Genomic DNA, 17,169 nt, shown 5'->3' with positions numbered 1-17,169 from the left:
CATCTGAATGAGGGGATGACAGCATTTACCACATAGGGTTGCTACAAAGTATAAATGAATTAATATATGTAAAGCATTTAAAATCATGACTAGGCAGACTCAATGCATACTTACTTCCACATGATTGGGCTGACATTTACTGAGTGTGTCCTCTATGCTGGGCAATGCTCTAGGCGCAGGGGAGGGAACTGGCAGAAGGCTTGCCCTCACAAGCTCTCAGACATGTGAGCCATTTAGGTACACTGTGAGGGAAAAAAAGGAGAGCCAGGAAACACCTGAGGTGTTAGAGAGGGTGGCCAGGGACCATGACATTTGATACGACGGATGATGGATGCCTGGTGAGTTTAGAGCCGATCGCAAGAGTTGGAGGTAGAGAAAGACTAGCTTTTAGGAGGGTTTCAGACCTGTGCCATGGTCCTGTGATCAGGACCTTCTTGAGATATTGTGTTGTTCCACATGTCGGCAAGGGCATCTACACAGAGTGGAGCACCTTCAGAAAGGAATTCCCTGGAAGACATGACAGTGCAACGTGGCAGCCCATGCCTTCTCTGTCAGATGGCTCCTTGTTTTCTGAAGGTGTGGACCAAGGAGGTGATGCCCAGGGAGGGACCACGGCTGAGAGACTTTTTGATTCAGTTCCAGCGAGAGCAGCCATCGACCCCAAAGTCACCCCTGAGAAACTGAGGGCCTTTCTGTGGAGAGCCCCGGCCATGGGAGCTGGGTCTAGGAGCTATTAGGCACTCGGACTGGGTGCTACAGCAGCTTCTGTCTCAGCTCTTACCACTCACCGTCCTCACTCTCTTCCTCTCTTCCCTTCACCTCGGCCTGGAAATGCCCAGGGGCCGGCAGCGGGAGCAGGTGGGGAGGCAGGAAATCTGACAGCATGACTTTGAGTTCCGTGTGATCCGCGCCCCCTCACTTAACAGTGGCAGTTGCAAAGGGAGACATTCATGAAGCGGCTTCGGTGCTTTTCATGGAATTGGAAACTGGGTAATCATGAACACATAATCACAAATGGAAGATTCTGTTCGACTGGGGAGAAAGCGAAATGAAACGCATGCGTCACACCAGGTAATTCCAGCTCTGCTTAGACCCACTTTAGAGGTGTCAAAAACTGAGCTATTAAGGTGAATCCATATGCAAACTTATCAGCATTATACATTTTTACATTACCATAAAATGCCAGTTTTTTTTTTTTTTTTTTAAGATTTAATTTATGACAGAGAGAGAGAGCGAATCAGGGAGCACAAGCAGGGGGAGCTGGAGAGGGAGAAGCAGGTCCCCCAGTGTGGGGCTCGGTTCCAGGACACCGGGATCATGACTTCACACAACCATTGGAACTCAGTGGATTACAGCACTTGCACTAAATGACAGAAACAGAGCCCAGTTGTTCTGGTGGCCTTGCTGGTGGTCTGTCCAACGTGTATTTGCCCTTTTAATAGGATGGTAAGTGTGTTAGGGGTGGGCAATATGTCTGGCAAAAAATTCACACTTCTCTGACTCCCTTGCAGCTAAAAGTGGCTATGTGACACACTCTGGTCACTAAGCTGTAAGCAAATGCTGCTAAGCAATTTTGGGGAAAGCATTTGCTTTCTCAATACAAACTCTTCCCCTTTTTTTCTTTCTCTTCTTCCTGCCTGGAAGTAGATGGGATGACCGAGGTGCTGCGGCTATTTTGGAACCATGAGGCAACAAACATGAGGATGGAAGCCTAAAATAGAAGGCTTGTGGGTCACAAAGTAGAGCGGAGCCTGGGATCCCGGTGCCAATGTTGAGCTTCTAAGCTCTTGCCCAACTGCTGACCCCTGGACTCCTTTTCACAGAAGACCAATAGATCCTTATCTATTTAAGTCTTCAGTACTCAGGTTTTCTGTTATTTGAAGCTGCTCACATTTCTAACTGATACAAGTAACTTCCATAACAAGGGCTAGCTAACATAAATACATTTCCTCCTTTCGAAATAGGCACTCGGGTTTATGTGAAAACAGAGGTCAATTTGAGTGGATCATGTAAACAAGAGATAGTCTAGTTCTCTGCAGGAGAATTGGCCTTCCTAGCCCTTGCTTTGTCTTAAATTATGGCCCCTGGCCTCCTATGTCTTTTGTTCCTCAAAAATAATTTAAATGGAAGCGAGCCCTTGTGAGGACACTGACTAACTTGCCACCAGGTTTCCAGATCTGGCTAAGCTTCGTTCTGCTCCTGTTTAGTCCGATTTCTTGTCCCGTCTCTTCTTGGTCACATGCTCCAACTTCTTGGCTGTGTTTACTACATAAATACTGCTCTCCCCGAGTTAGGGTTTCAGAGGCAGTTCTTGCCCCTTCATTTAGACCAGGAGTGACTTGACCAAAAGCCAAGAGAATGTCCATAGAGAGACAGAGACTGGCCATAGTCCTATTCTCTTTTCTTGGCCTATTAGAAAAATACTCAATGAGATTCCTAGTTAATGGCATCTTCTTGCCCCTTTATTTTGGCTGCTGGTCTACTGGTTGAGCAAGAAGAATGTGGTTTTAGGCAATGGGCTGCTGGGGTGCGGTTACAGTTTGGAGGCTGGTATTCCCCTGCTCACTCCTCTGTGTGGCCTGGTAAAAGCAAGAGAGTGCTGGAAACAGCCTGTGTGTGCTCCTTCAGCCATCAGCACACGGGCACTTGGGTGTGTGCTGAGGGGCGGTCAAACCTCCTGACCCCTCTTCGCTTGGGGCTGCTTCTGCCCAGGGACTTCCCTGAGAGAAAGTTCCCTTTGTCAACGTGCCGTGTGGAGAGCCTGTGGTGAAAAGTAGAGGCCAAGATGGCATTTATGAACTGTTCTTACGTGTGGGAAGTAATCACCCTCCGAATCCTTCCTTCTCCAATAAACACGTAATTGCGTCCTAAATCAAGAAGTGTGGCTACCACACATCTGCAAATGCCAAAAGTGGTTAAAAAAAAGATTAAAATGAAATGGGCCTCTCCAAAGACGCTCTTGGTCCTGTGTGCTCTGGGAGCTCCTGCCTGCCGCGGGCACGCTCCTCAGCTAAACTCCTTGTTGAGCAAAGGAGAGTTCTCTCCCTGTCTCCAGTTCCATTTCCCTCACCCCTTCGTCCTTGTGTTATTTATGGGACAAGGCTGAGGAGTGAGTTGCTGAGGCACTTTTCAGCATATGCTTCATAAGTTTTATGAACCTCAATTGAATTTGCTTTTTTGTCTCCCTGTCTTGGCTGAATGACTTCTGTCTGGAATATAACCTGGCAGCCTGCTGAAGGCAATGAAGACGGCCCTCCCAGCTCTCCCAGCCGGCCAGCCTAGACCCTTTCCAATCATTTGCTTCATTTCCCGATATGATGGGGCATTTGAAACGGGGCACATAGCTTCAGCTGAGACCCGTGGGACAGGACATCAGTCACATCCTCTGCTCTGTAGCTCAAAAAAACCCGTGTCTCGTGGATGCCACTACGGATGCCCTCTTCAGAAGTGAGGCTCCCTTTTCTCCATGGAGCCTTCTTCCTTCATGTGGTCGGTGAAGTGCTACGCTAACTTGAAGCACTCAGAAATCTGAAGCCAAAGAATTGGCTAGACCAAGGCGAATGAATGGGCAGGTGGGGCTTCGGATGTGTAATGAGACAAAATTTTCAGTCAACCCAAGAGTGGCTGACATTTGCCACTGTCGACCTTCTCAGCACGAGACCATTCTTGTTGGAGACACATCTCTCCTTTGCGGGTTCTTGGAGAGAGGCAGGACCCAGATGTCCACCACAAAACCAAGGATGGCAACAAATACTTTTCATTCTTTACTCCTTGTTTGCTTGGCAAATAAGACCCTTGCATCCAATCATGGAATTTTCAGGGAGAGATGCCGGCTGCACAGTTCTTTGGAGATGTGCTGTGACAGGATGAGTTGGGAGGGAGTGGATGGCCTGATGACACTCTGCCTGGATCGGGGCTTGTCTGTGTTCATGGGATGCCCGGCTTCCCCTTTTCTATTTTCTAAGACTAGACTCTCAGTCTTCTCCTATCTTTGCAACGTCCCTTTGGTATAAGCCAACCAGCACACAAAGAAAACATGAGCCCCTCTATCCACCGCACAAACCACTAGAGAAAAATCAGGAGACCCTGGCTTGGCACTGCATTCTGGTTCATCACTTTTACCTGAGATGGACAAGAGTTCGTTTGTTATCCAAGGGGAATGTCACTGCTCTGCCCCTATCGTGATCTGAATCAAGACCAAACTTGTTTACTTTATCTCATCTTAGGGAGAAGTTTGGAGGAAGTGACTGGTGACTGATATTTTTAGCACACGGGTCACACATGGCTGCTGCTTCGCATAAAAGGTTTAAACAATGCAGGAAGGCTCAGAGGGAAACACCGCAGCCTTCTGGGCCGGTGGCCCCATCCCTCTTGCCTCCTGTCCCACATGAAAGGCACGAGGAATGCTGCTTTGCATTTGTTCAGTTCATATACTTTATTTATTTTTTTAAAAAAGATTTTATTTATTTATTTGACAGAGAGAAATCACAAGTAGATGGAGAGGCAGGCAGAGAGAGAGAGAGGGAAGCAGGCTCCCTGCTGAGCAGAGAGCCCGATGCGGGACTCGATCCCAGGACCCCGAGATCACTGACCCGAGCCGAAGGCAGCGGCTTAACCCACTGAGCCACCCAGGCGCCCCAGTTCATATACTTTAAAACACATAATTGGGACATACTATGACTTTTGCTTGGTGACTTGTTTTTTCAAGTAACAATCTGTCCGGGATATCTTTCCATAAAGTCTCCATATATTCTCTTAACGAGCATGCAGTATTCTGTATCATACTTTAACCTTTCCCAGTTAGGAGTTTCTAATTTTTCACTAGCAGAAAAAAAAAAAAAGTTCTCCCATGAATAGCCTTGTGTATTTATCTTTGTGTTCCTAGGTAAATATCTTTTTGAGAATAGATGTTTCTGGAATTGAGTTTGTTCTCATATGGAATTTCTGGGTCAAACATTATATATATATATATATATATATATATATATATATTTAGTTTTTGTTAGGTGCCATCCAGCAGCTTTCCAAAAAGGCTTCACCAGTTGGCAGTGCCTCTAATAGGACAGCCCAGAGCTCAATCCTCGAGGCCTGTCAGTGGTTTTCTAGGTGCTGAATTCTCTTTTCATTTAACATTGTCACAGTGGTTTTGATTTCCCGCAACAGAGCCCTGCCTGAGACACCATGCTAAGATCACATGTCTCCTCTGCGTAAAACACTTCTGTGGCCACCAAATCCAGTTTAAACTATGGCACTATATGCTTCTCTTGAGCCCCTTTTACTCGCCGACCAGTCACAGCCTCTCTTGTCTCTGGCATCAAGAATGACTCAGCCTGCCTTTCAGCTTCCCCAGAATCTGGCTCCATTCCCTCGTTCATCAGTCTGGTTTTGGTGTTTTCTTACATTCATCCTGGGCTCCGAATGGGTGTATCTCCCCTTGGGCTGCTCTAATCTGTGTGTGTGTGGGGGGGGGCATACCTGGTGCCCCTGCCCCCCAGAAGTACTCCGGTCTTCAAGCTTTTGTTTTTTTCCCCTCTGGGCTCCATTGTCCCTCCCATCCTTCCTTTATCTGCGCCCACCACTCAGGACGGTCTTCTTGGAGACCAGGGGGACGCTAGCTCCAGTGGCTCCCATCTTTGCTTTTGCGTGGGTTGTGTTCTGGAACGTATTCCCTTCCACCTCCCCACCTTTGAACTCAGCATTAGATTTTATCAGAATGGAAAGCTCTTCTTCGGTCATTGTTTCATACATGCGTATCTTTTGCTCAATCTAGATGATAAGGGTTTCATGTAAAAGCTACCCCATGTTGCTTTCCTTTTGTATTCCAAAGAGTTTAAAGCAAGAGAGAAGAAAAGGAAGGATTTTTATTGAATGCCAATCATGGATAAAATGCTTTCTTAGCATGGCCTCATTGAATTTCTACAATAACCCTGGAAAGATATTTTTACCTTTTCGAGAGAAGAAACAACTTTCCCCTGGCAAATTTCCCCAACTCAAATTTAGTTCTGCCTCACCACATGCCACAGTGATTCCTAAAGATGTTGCCTGACCAATTGCCCTTTAGACTTTAATACTCCTGGGCAGGAACAGTGGTGAACTCCTACCATGAATAACTAACTCATGAAAAATGAAGACGTGCCTTCTTTGTCTGGAAGGATGCTGTTTTCAGGACTCTCAAGATATTTGGTCTGTGTGCTTTGATTTTCTTAAAGATTATTTAAAAAAAACTTTTTTAAAAATAAAACTTCTTATTTTGAGATAATTCTAGGCTTATAGGGGAGTTGCCAGAACACTACAGGGAGTTCCCTAGCATACCCTTTACCAAGCTCTCCCTAATGTTTAAAATCTTATATAAATATAGTATAATTATGAAAACTAACACATTAACCCTGGCACAATGCTAGTAACTAAACTACAGATGGCGGTAGCATTTTCCCGGTCTCCAGATTGATGTCTTTTGTTCCAGAATCCAACTGGGGAAATCACATTGCCCTGAAGGATCGGGTGTGTCTCTTGGCCTCCCCTCCTCCCCATCTAGGACAGCTCCTCAGTCTTTTCTTGTTTTTCATGACTTTGATAGTTTTGAAGAATACTGATCAGGCATTTTGTAGAAAGCCCTACCATTTGGGTTTGTCTGACATTTTCTCAGGATCATATAAATTATGGATCTGGGGGAAGAGTACCACAGAGGAGATGTGCCTGCCCTTCTCAGTGGGTCACATCAGGGGGTACAGGCCATCATAATGACATCACCAGCAATGTTAGCCCTGACCAATTGGCTGAGGTGTTTTCTCTGCTGTAAAACAATCGTGTTTTACCTTTGAAGTTAATAAATATTTATTTCAGGGGGAAATGGTTTGAGATTATGGAGATATCTTGTTTCTTCTTAAATTTTCACTCACTAATTTCAGTGTCTCTCAGTGGATTATGCCTTCAGTAGGTACTACTGTGGTGTTCTAATAGTGATTTTCTATTTTTCTCATTCTATTTACATTTATTAATTGGAATTCTTCTGTAAGGAAGTGTTGTACTTTCTCTCCCATGTAGGTGTGTATGTATGTATGTATGTATTCACTCAATCATTTACTTACCCACTATGGACTTGGGGATATTTATTTTGTTTTTTGGGTTATAACCCAACAGTACTATTATTTATTTTATTGCCCAGATTGCTCCAGCTTCAGTCATTGGAAGCTCTTTGAGGTTGAATCCTGTGTCTTTTAACATGCCTTCCTGTCGTCTTTTTTGTAATCACCTGGTTGTGTTTTATCACCATAAGACAGTCCCAGTTCATCTTGGATTTTTCCTGCTCCAGTCCTGGTTTCTTTCACTGGGGCGTGGTTTTAGAAACCAACATCAGGGCACTAGGTGTACTCATTGCTACTGGGCTCTTACTACTTCTGGGCTCTCTCAGGAGACAGACTGAGTTAGAACACACATGTGTGTATCCTAACCTATGCAAACATGGATTCTAACTACCTATCTACCTATCTACCTATGTATCTATCTATCATCTATTTACCTATCATTTATCATCAGTCATCATCTTCCTATCACCTAAAGTAACTACAAGACTTGATACCAAAGCCAAAGACACTACAAGACCCGAGCGGTGGGACAGTGAGGAGTTATTGTTTAACAGGTAAGAGTGTCCCATTGGGACCATGACAAAGTTGTGAAGGTGGATAGAGGCGATGGTTACCCCACAATGTGAGTGTACTTAATGGCACTGACTTATATGTCTAAAAAGCATTAAAATAGTAAAATTTTCCATTATGCATATTTGACCATAACAAAAAACATAGCCATAAGTTCACACTGCTCCGTCCCACTCCCATCAAGCACTACAGTGTTTATTCCAGCTTCCTCTTGCCTTGTCACTTCTTTCTCTAGAAGAAGGAAACTTGGTTCCCGTTATCGGCAATGCGTTTTCTTATATGTTCCACACTGGCATACATAGAAAGTAAGTTCAGAATTGTTAACCCAATAGCCCTGTGAGAAACAAGTGTACCAACCAGAGTACGGTGTTTATGTACTTTCTTTTTGTCTTTAGGCTCAGAGTACTGAGTCAGGATACTGTTTTCCAATTTTACTTAGCTCAGTTCCTTTCCTCCTCACCGTCTTCAGTGTGGTCATGTCATTCATTTGTAATAGGCTTGGATTCATTTGTCACAAGTGTCTGCTTGACGGCCAATGAGATAATGCGTGTGGAGGCCTAATGCACTTCCTGGCATGAAACAGGGTCTTAAGAAATATGAGCTGAACCCGAATTTGTGGCAGTGATTAGTGTTGTCCATCAACCTCATTACTCCAGCTCTATAGAATGTCAAAAGAGCTTTGATCAGGTTTCGAGGACCATTCTTGTCTGTGACTCAGAACTAGGGTAACCAGCCCACAGAAATCAAGTCAGAAGAGCCGCTCTCATTAACATTGCACTATTGACAGCTGAGATACTTCTCCCAGGACAATAAATCTGTAGGTTTAAATGATGAGTAACAGTCAAAGGTGTGAATCATGCAAGGGACAGAGAAGATTTCGGGAGCGTAAAACTCTACAGAAACCCAGCAAGATGTCTCCTTCACCTCTCCATCACTTTTCCATAGCAGTCCCTCACCTCTTGATCTCAGCAGTGGGTTCTGATGCTGAAAGTCCCATGTTGAGATGCCTCACCTTGGTCAAATTCAGGTAGGATTTTACAGGGGTAGCAAGACACCAGCCCTACCTAACTTGGGCAGAATAGGAATGTGTGGGAGGATTTGTGGTGGATAACAGAATTGAAGAGAAAGCTGCCAGACCCTGTTTCTGAACCACAGGGACTTATAAGCTCGAGGAAGCTTGGTGGCAGGAACCAATTGCCACAGTGTCCAGGCCATGCCTGAATGAGTCAATTGCAGAAAACTCTCTGCATCTTTCCACTCAAGACTCCATTTCTGGGAGGGTTCCATTGGTCTAGTCTGGGTCACATGCCCACTCCTGGGTTGAGGGAAGGCAGAGAACCTTGAATAGAGAGCCAGCAATGGGGAGAGGGGGGTAGATGGCAAGCAGCAGATGTCTACTACTTTCTGTGATGTACGCATCTTCCATCCATCTGTTGTGAGCTCTGAGTTAATTGATATTAAAAAAAAAAAAAACCCAAAGCAATAGACAACCTTTCCCCACATTCCCTACGTGTATTCACTTTATATCCTAGATAGTTGTATCTTCATTGCCAGGACAGGTGTGAATGGACTGTGGTATGTGGTTGGCTCTGCTGTTGTCTGAGAGGTGCTGTAGGCCATCCTTCAGGGCATCGTGAAGTCCATGGTCAGGGAGGGTCCCTGGGACATCTATCCAGTTTTTCTCGAGACAGCCCTTTATTGTGGAGGTTAACGACACTTCAGGTCAGCCTGTTTTCACCCTCAAGAACTGGCTAAAAAGTCAAAGAATTGACTAATCTCCAATGAAAAGGGGGGAATGTTAGGTCCGATTTAATGTTAAAACCTGTTTAACTATTAGGGTCTGCTTAGCCAGAGCAACTCCATATTGCCTAGGTAGCCATATTGTTGTTTACATCCACGGACTTCATTCCGGGAATAAACGCCCCAGTAGTTCCTGGTATGGTTCGGGTATCGATTCTGGGAGTGAACACCTTAACAATAGAAGCCAGGTATCTTGCATCTGCGGTTATGCCCTATAAAACCAGCCTGTGAGATCAGGAGGGGGTCGCTCTCTTTGGAGGTGGCCCTGGCTAGTCAGTCTGACTTCTAATGCTTGGCATAGAATAAAGCTCTACATAACTTTCACTTTGTCTCAGTCTCGTTCCTTTGATACGGACCCCAACAGGTTGAAGCCCTTGGGGTTTCCCTGATTTCACATTTTATGCAACCTTCAAATAATATCTATGTAGAAGTTAGGGTTGGGTATGGAAATCAATTTACTATAACACCAAGTTTACAGGCATAGAAGTTTGGAATTTGAAAGAATATAATTCAAATTCTGATGTGGCCACTTACCATCTGTGTATTCTTTGGTGTTATTTTGCTTCCTTAGGGCTCAGTTTCCATATCTGTAAAACAGAGGAAGGGTCTAGTTGGTAAAGGCACAAGCCATGGGATGAGACACTTGGATTGATTCCCCAACCCACACTCAATAGCCATATGACCACGGGAACATTCTTTAGTGTCTTTCAATCTTTCCTTATCTGTTAAATGGAATAATGGTAGTGCTTCCCTCTAAGTCTTGATCTGAGAACTAAATAAGGTAATTTATATAGGTCACCAATGTTATTATTAGCCCTGAATTTTCTTTGAGGATAAAAATCCTGTGTGTGAGGTGTGTGGCATAGGGTCTTTCCTCTTATAGCCAACCTTTCATAAGGGTGACCGTTGATACCATGTGGCTTAATGGCTGTTTGTGAATTATGTGTGATTCCTTTTATTTGTGCAGGTAATTGAGTTTCTGTGTCTGTCCATATATTTTCAGCAAATTGCCTTATAACTGGTGAGAGACTTGCTGCTGTGTTTTTTTTTTTTTTTTTTTTTTTAATCTTCAGAGAATTCTCAAAGATTGCAAAGACCCAAGGAGGCTTTTGGAAAACTGTTTAATAAACGGATTGGACTCAAGAGTCTAACTTCCTCTTGAGTTACTGAAGTGATGAGACTCCCCCTTAACTGCGAGTTTCTATTTGGAGAGCTCTAAAGGTAGAGCTGAAAATATATTCTAAATGTAGTCTCATTTAGATGAAGAAAACAACAGGCAGTCTTTTTTTTTTTTTAATTTTTTATATTTTTTTAAAGCTGACTTCTTTGTCCCCCGTTTCCCAGAGAGTTGCTGAATTCTCCACTTAACTTTGTGGAGACCAGAATGTTCGGCTGTGTCCCCAGATTACAGATCCATGAAAGTCACTTCAGAGCCGGATTCCTTCCTGGCTTCGGCATCAGGAGCATTTTTCTTTCTATGACCTAGATTTCCTACCTTCATCACGAGTTCTAACATCCTGCTTTCTCATTCCTTTTGGATTCCTGGACACTGCCATTCTGATCTCCTGACTTATCACCTCCTGCTTCTGTCGAGGCTGCCTGATCTCTTCCCTGGTGACCTCAGTGTTTGTCCCTGCCAGCCTGTGATTTCATGCTCACAATGTTCTTGAGAGAATAGAAACCTCTCCATCTGCTCCTCTAAGGGACAGGCTGTTTTGAAAAATTAATTTAACTTCTCACTGACCATATCACCCCTCGGCAGGCCCTGGGCACGTGGCTTCTCTGACCCCCCAGGCACCCCTGCCCTGGGAAGATGCCGATTCTTAGTTGCGTTTCTTGGTGCCCTTTGAGTTTCCAGCATGGAGCTCTGGGGCCTGCAGCTCAGCTTAAGAACCTGGCATTTTCTGGTGAAGTGGGCCTTTTTAGTCCTTCAGGACGATTGACTCCCTGTCTGACAGTGCCTGTGATTCAGTCTTCAATCCCTTTTGAGGTTCTTGTGTGTCTGGTAGAGTATACATGCTTCAAATTGATGACAAAGCTATGTTTTTTCTGGGTGTTTCACTATTTTTTTTTTTAAAAAAAGATTTTATTTATTTATTTGACAGACAGAGATCACAAGTAGGCAGAGAGGCAGGCGGAGGGAGAGGGGGAAGCAGGCTCCCCGCTGAGCAGAGAGCCCGATTCAGGGCTTCATCCCAGGACCCCAGGATCATGACCTGAGCCTGGGCAGAGGTTTAACCCACTGAGCCACCCTGGTGCCCCTGGGTGTTTCACTACTTTTGAAGGGGGGGGCATCACACTATTACTTTCAAACTCTCCTTTTATTTAATTGTCAATTGCCCATTTCCTTAACTTCCAAGTTTTATATAGGTGGACTCTCCTGCCAAAAGAGCCAATTTTGCAAAAAAACAAAACAAAGCAAAACAAAGCTCAACATGAGTCTTCTATTCTGAATCTCTCCAAATTGTAAGCAGTGGATGGGCTTTAGGAAGGAAAAGTGTTGTGGGGAAAAGTCCTTGTATTCATCAAAATGTTCATAACTTTAGTTTTGCTTATGAATTGTTTGAGGCATTTAGAAGACTTCTTGAAATTAATTCCTTTTAGTTCCAAAGCCCACCCACTATTTTTTAAAAAGATTTATTCATTTATTTGAGAGAGAGAGAATGAGAGAGAGAGAGAGAGAGAGAGCATGAGAGGAGAGAGGTCAGTGGGAGAAGCAGACTCCTTGCAGAGCAGGAAGCCTGAGGCAGGACTTGATCCCAGGACTCTAGGATCATGACCTGAGCCGGAGGCAGTCGCTTAACCAACTGAGCCACTCAGGTGCCCATTCTTTTACTAATCTGTAGCATCATCAGCTGCTTAACCGAACAACCAGAGGCATCCATCAATGGGACAATCTGGGAGCAGTCCAATGAGTAGTGTGACCTGCTCCCTCTTCTGGACCTCTGCATGTGAGGGCAATGACGTTGTTTGTGTCTGGGTGACCTGAGGTGGGACCTGGTGACATCATACAGAAGTCGACATGCCTTGAACAAGGTAGGAGGGGCACAGGGCTCCACTGTTCAAATGAAGGCATTTTTCCACCCTGAGAAGGTATTTGTTGAGCACTTACTGTGTACTCAGCATCATGGTTGGTGTTCCAGAGGCATAATCAAATTTAAGACTTGGCTTCTGCTCACTTCAAAACAACCTTGTTGGAAAGAAAGGAAGGGGTTTTGGAAATTGATGTAGGTACCAGGTAGAAAATGGTGCACATCAGCATAACAGCCATATGACTAGAACTAAGTCCATGTGTTAATTACAATTGGAGGATAGAAAAGTGAGAGAGAAGATCAACATTGTTGGGAGGTCTTCCTGGGGAAGTGGCTTTGAGGGGGTCTTTGAAGGAAGGAGGCTGCATTGTTGGTATCTAAATGTGTTGCCTTTACAGAGACCTGGGCGTGAATCACATGCTTCATTTCAGAGGTTGTGTGACCTTGGGGAAGTTCGCTCATGTTTCTGAGCTTCAGTTTCTTCATCTGTAAAACATAGAAAACACATCACAGGGTTATGAAGATTATATATGATCACACGGTAAAGGCCCGAGGTGCCACGTTGCTTCAATGGGAGATAAGGAAGACTTTTCCACAGATGCTGCTGAGACAACTGGATATCCATATGGGGAGAAGAGGAGCTTCTGCCCCTACATCACTCCACACACAGAAGTTCATCTGAGATGGTTTATAAATGCAACATATAAAACCAGAGCCATCAATCTAGAAGAATGTAGAGGAGAATGTCTTAGTCAACCTGAGCCAGGCAAAGACTTCTATGTCAGGATGTGGAGAGCACTAACCATAAAAGATAAAATTGATGAGTTAGACTATATCAAAATAAATAATGTCCGCTCATTGAAAAATGCTGTTAAGAAAGTAAAAAGGTGAGACGTCTGGGTGGCTCGGTTGGTTAAGCGTCTCCTTTGGCTTGGGTCGTGGTCCTGGCGTCCTGGAGTGGAGTCCTGCATCGGGCTCCTTGCTCAGTGGGGAGCCTGCTCCTCCCTTTGTCTCTGCCTGCCACTCTGTCTGCCTGTGCTCACTCTCTCTCTCTCTGACAAATAAATAAATAAAATCTTAAAAAAAAAAAAAAGAAAAGAAAAAGGCAAAACACAGACTGGGAGAAAATATTTATAATACATATACTCTAACAACAGACTTATATCTGGAAAATACCAAAAACTGTTACAACTGAACAATAAGAAGACAACCTAATAATAACATACTCAAAAGATTTGAACAGAAAGCTCAAAAAAAAAGAAGATATATAGATGGACAATAAATACATGGAAAGATAATCCATACATTTATTCATTTGGAAAAAGCAATTTAAAATCAGAATAAGATACTGCTAGATGTCCATTAAAATGACTAGAATTAAAACCACTGATAATACCAAGTTGTAGAAGAACCGGAACATTCCCACTCTGCTGGGAGGAGTTTAAGAAGCACACCACCGTGGAGAACTGTTTGTCAGTTTCTTACAAAGTTACACATACATCTATGCTATGACTCAGCACTTAAATTTATAGATATTTATCCAGAGATGTGGAAATTTATGTCCGCAAAAAGACTTATGGAAGAACGTTCAGAGCAGTCTCATTCATAATAGCCAGAAATAAGAAAACTCTATGTTCATCAACATGAAAAGAGAAGCAAATTATGGGGTATCCGTTGTAATTGAATACTGCTTAGCACTAAGAAGGACAAATGACTGACACATAACAACATGGGTGAACCTCATTATGCCGAGTGAAAGAAATCAGACACAAAAGAGAATTTACAGCATGATTCCTTTTATACTAAATTCTAGGACAGATAAGAGGATTCCAGAGTGATAGAAATCAAACAGTTGTCTTTGTGGGAGGGAACTGAGTGGAAAGTGGGACAAAGGAACTCTGTAGAATGATGGACCTGATCTCTGTCTCCACTGGAGTGACAGTTGTGTGAGTGTGTATAATTGTCTAAGTTCCAATGTATAGCATTGTTGAATCACTATACTGTACACCTGAAACTAATATCTCATTGCATGTTAATTATACTTCAATAAGAAAATAAACATGAAACATCCTCATTGAACTATTTAAGATCTGTGCATTTTACTGTTTGTAAATTATTTTTAAATACAAAAGGATGTCATGGTAAAGTACGCAGTGTGTCTTGACTTCTCAGCAATGGTGGCCATGGGTATTATAGGCATGGACAATGGTATCAGGAGTTTTAGTTTTGATCTCCTGCCCAATAAGCCGGAGGCTTGGTCAGTCATTGCCTTTGTCAGTAGGGTCCTGTGGGACTCACATAAGACTCTTGGCCGGTGCTGGGATGTTCTTATTGTTACCCACAGAGATGCACCTGAATTCTGTAGGCACATGTACACTGTTGCTCTCTCCTCACGGCTCGTTCTAGCTCTCTCTCTCACACACAATCATGAGCTGGCTTCCTTCCTTCCTTCCTTTCTACCTTCCTTTCTTCCTTCCTTCCTATCATTTATCATCTTTATTCCACCTCATTCCAAAGCCGATTGAATGTCGGTCAGTGGATAAAATTGTGTAGGAAGTACACATAAAAACAAAGCCACAAAGAAATAGACACCATTTGGTCCTGAACCCTTGCCAGGGGCAGGCTACACATTTGGCTCAGAGCTTCTGGTCATAGCAACGAAAAGAGAAAGGTGATTAGTTACTGAACAGCCCGCAGAACAGATTAACTTTATCGCAAAGCAGTGTCTTAGGCTGGGACCTGTTATTCAGAGCCCCAGGTTCCCAGTGTATTTGCCTGAGTGGCGGATTAGTGGTGAGGAGTGAAGGAACCAGAGATTTTTTTCACTCTTGGCTGGTTTTCCTGGCAGGGGGACGCTGAGAGTTTCCTTTTGGAAGTGAGAGGCGCTGGGCTACTCCCTGCCGTGGAAACGGCATTATTTGTATTCCGAGTCTCTGTGGTCATCCTCTGTGTGCTCAACCTGTCCCCACCACATGGTTTATCTTCATACTGCTTTCCTGTGATTTCAGTTTTGAGGCTGACACTGTTTCTCAAGTTAAATTCTGGCCAGACAAGCTTGTTGCTGAATGGCCCATCCCTGTGGAGGTCTCTTTCATTCATCTTGGCTGTTTCTCTTTGATTGTGGTAGACTTATGTTTTCCTTCCCCTTCTCAGAGTCCTTTTAGACTTTAAAGCCTCTTAGCATTTCAGGGGGAGTTATCAAGTGCTTTTTTTTTTTTTTCTTTTTGATGGAGAATACTCTGCCATTGACCCTTTTAAGAACGAGCTCCCCAAGTGCAAGCAGTCACTGGTCTTGTAACGTATTACAGATCAGTCTTCCTCTTGTCTTAAAGAGTTACTTCCACTCTGAATCTGCCATTTGGTAGCGGGAAATGAGATTTTCAGACTAGTTCCTGGAACGAAATCTTGACTTCCAAGAGTGGGGAACTTGTAGCTGTCAAGCCCACCAGACTGGGTGTGGGGATCTAGATTCCAGGTTAACTTCTGGGGCTGATATTGGGCAAGTGACACAAGCTTCCTGGACTTGCTTTCCTCATAGTGCAGTGGAGGAAATAGTCTCAGAACATTGTTGTAAAGGTCAAATAAGATAGAACACTTGAAAGTGCTTTGAGAATCTGAGTGCTTTAAATTCTTAGTCTGTAAGGGAGAGGAAAAGGACACATGTTTTCACCAGGCTTGAATTTGCAGGTTGTATTCACTGTCTTGGCAGGGGGACAAAAGAATAAGGAAACATATTTCCTGTCCTGAAGAGTTTTGGATGAGTTCGAAGGATGTATGTAAAATGCAAAACATTTTTTTTTCTCTCTCTTTTAAAAATTTCGTATTTATTTATTTGTCAGAGAGAGTGCACACAAGCAGGGGTGGCGGGGGGCAGAGGAAGAAGCAGGCTGCCGGCTGAGCAAGGATTTTGATGGGATGCGGGACTCCATCCTCCTGGGATCATGAGCTGAGTCGAAGGCAGACACTTAAGGGACTGAGCCATCCAGGCATTCTGCAAAACAATTAACCTTGAAACCCCATCTGAAGTCTTTTGTTTTGGCTCAAGATTTGGGGCCAGACTTGTTTCTTTAATCTTTTTTTTTTTTTAAAGATTTTATTTATTTATTTGACTGACAGAGATCACAGGTAGGCAGAGGGGGGTGGTAAGCAGGCTCCCTGCTGAGCAGAGAGCCCAATGTGGGGCTTGATCCCAGGACCCTGAGATCATGACCTGAGCCGAAGGCAGAGGATTTAACCCACTGAGCCACCCAGGTGCCCCTGTTTCTTTAATCTTTCTTTCACTAAATAAATTCAATAAATAAATAAATTCCTCTTGACATTGATATTTAGGTATCTCTTAACCTCCCTCGAGCAATATGTTTCCAATAATGAGAATTTTGTAACTCATCATGTTTCTTTTATTGCTTTGGCTACCAGGAACCTCAAAGCTACAACTATTGCTTAGTCTAAATAACTGTGATATCCAACGTGCTTTCCTTTTGCTGCTGCTTTGCCTTAGCTGATGTCTGATTTTTCTTTTGCATTTGAATAGTCTTATTGAATGTATCTCTGTTGGACCACATTGTTGCATAATGTTTTTGGAATTACAAATAACTTGTATAAATTAGTTTGGAAGTATAAATAATGCCAACACATAACAACACACAATGAACACTGCTCTATGAGAAAAATGCACTGAGTTC

This window comes from Mustela nigripes, chromosome 2 (assembly GCF_022355385.1).
Source record: "Mustela nigripes isolate SB6536 chromosome 2, MUSNIG.SB6536, whole genome shotgun sequence".
Lineage (NCBI taxonomy): Eukaryota > Metazoa > Chordata > Mammalia > Carnivora > Mustelidae > Mustela > Mustela nigripes.
This window is presented reverse-complemented; position numbering follows the sequence as displayed.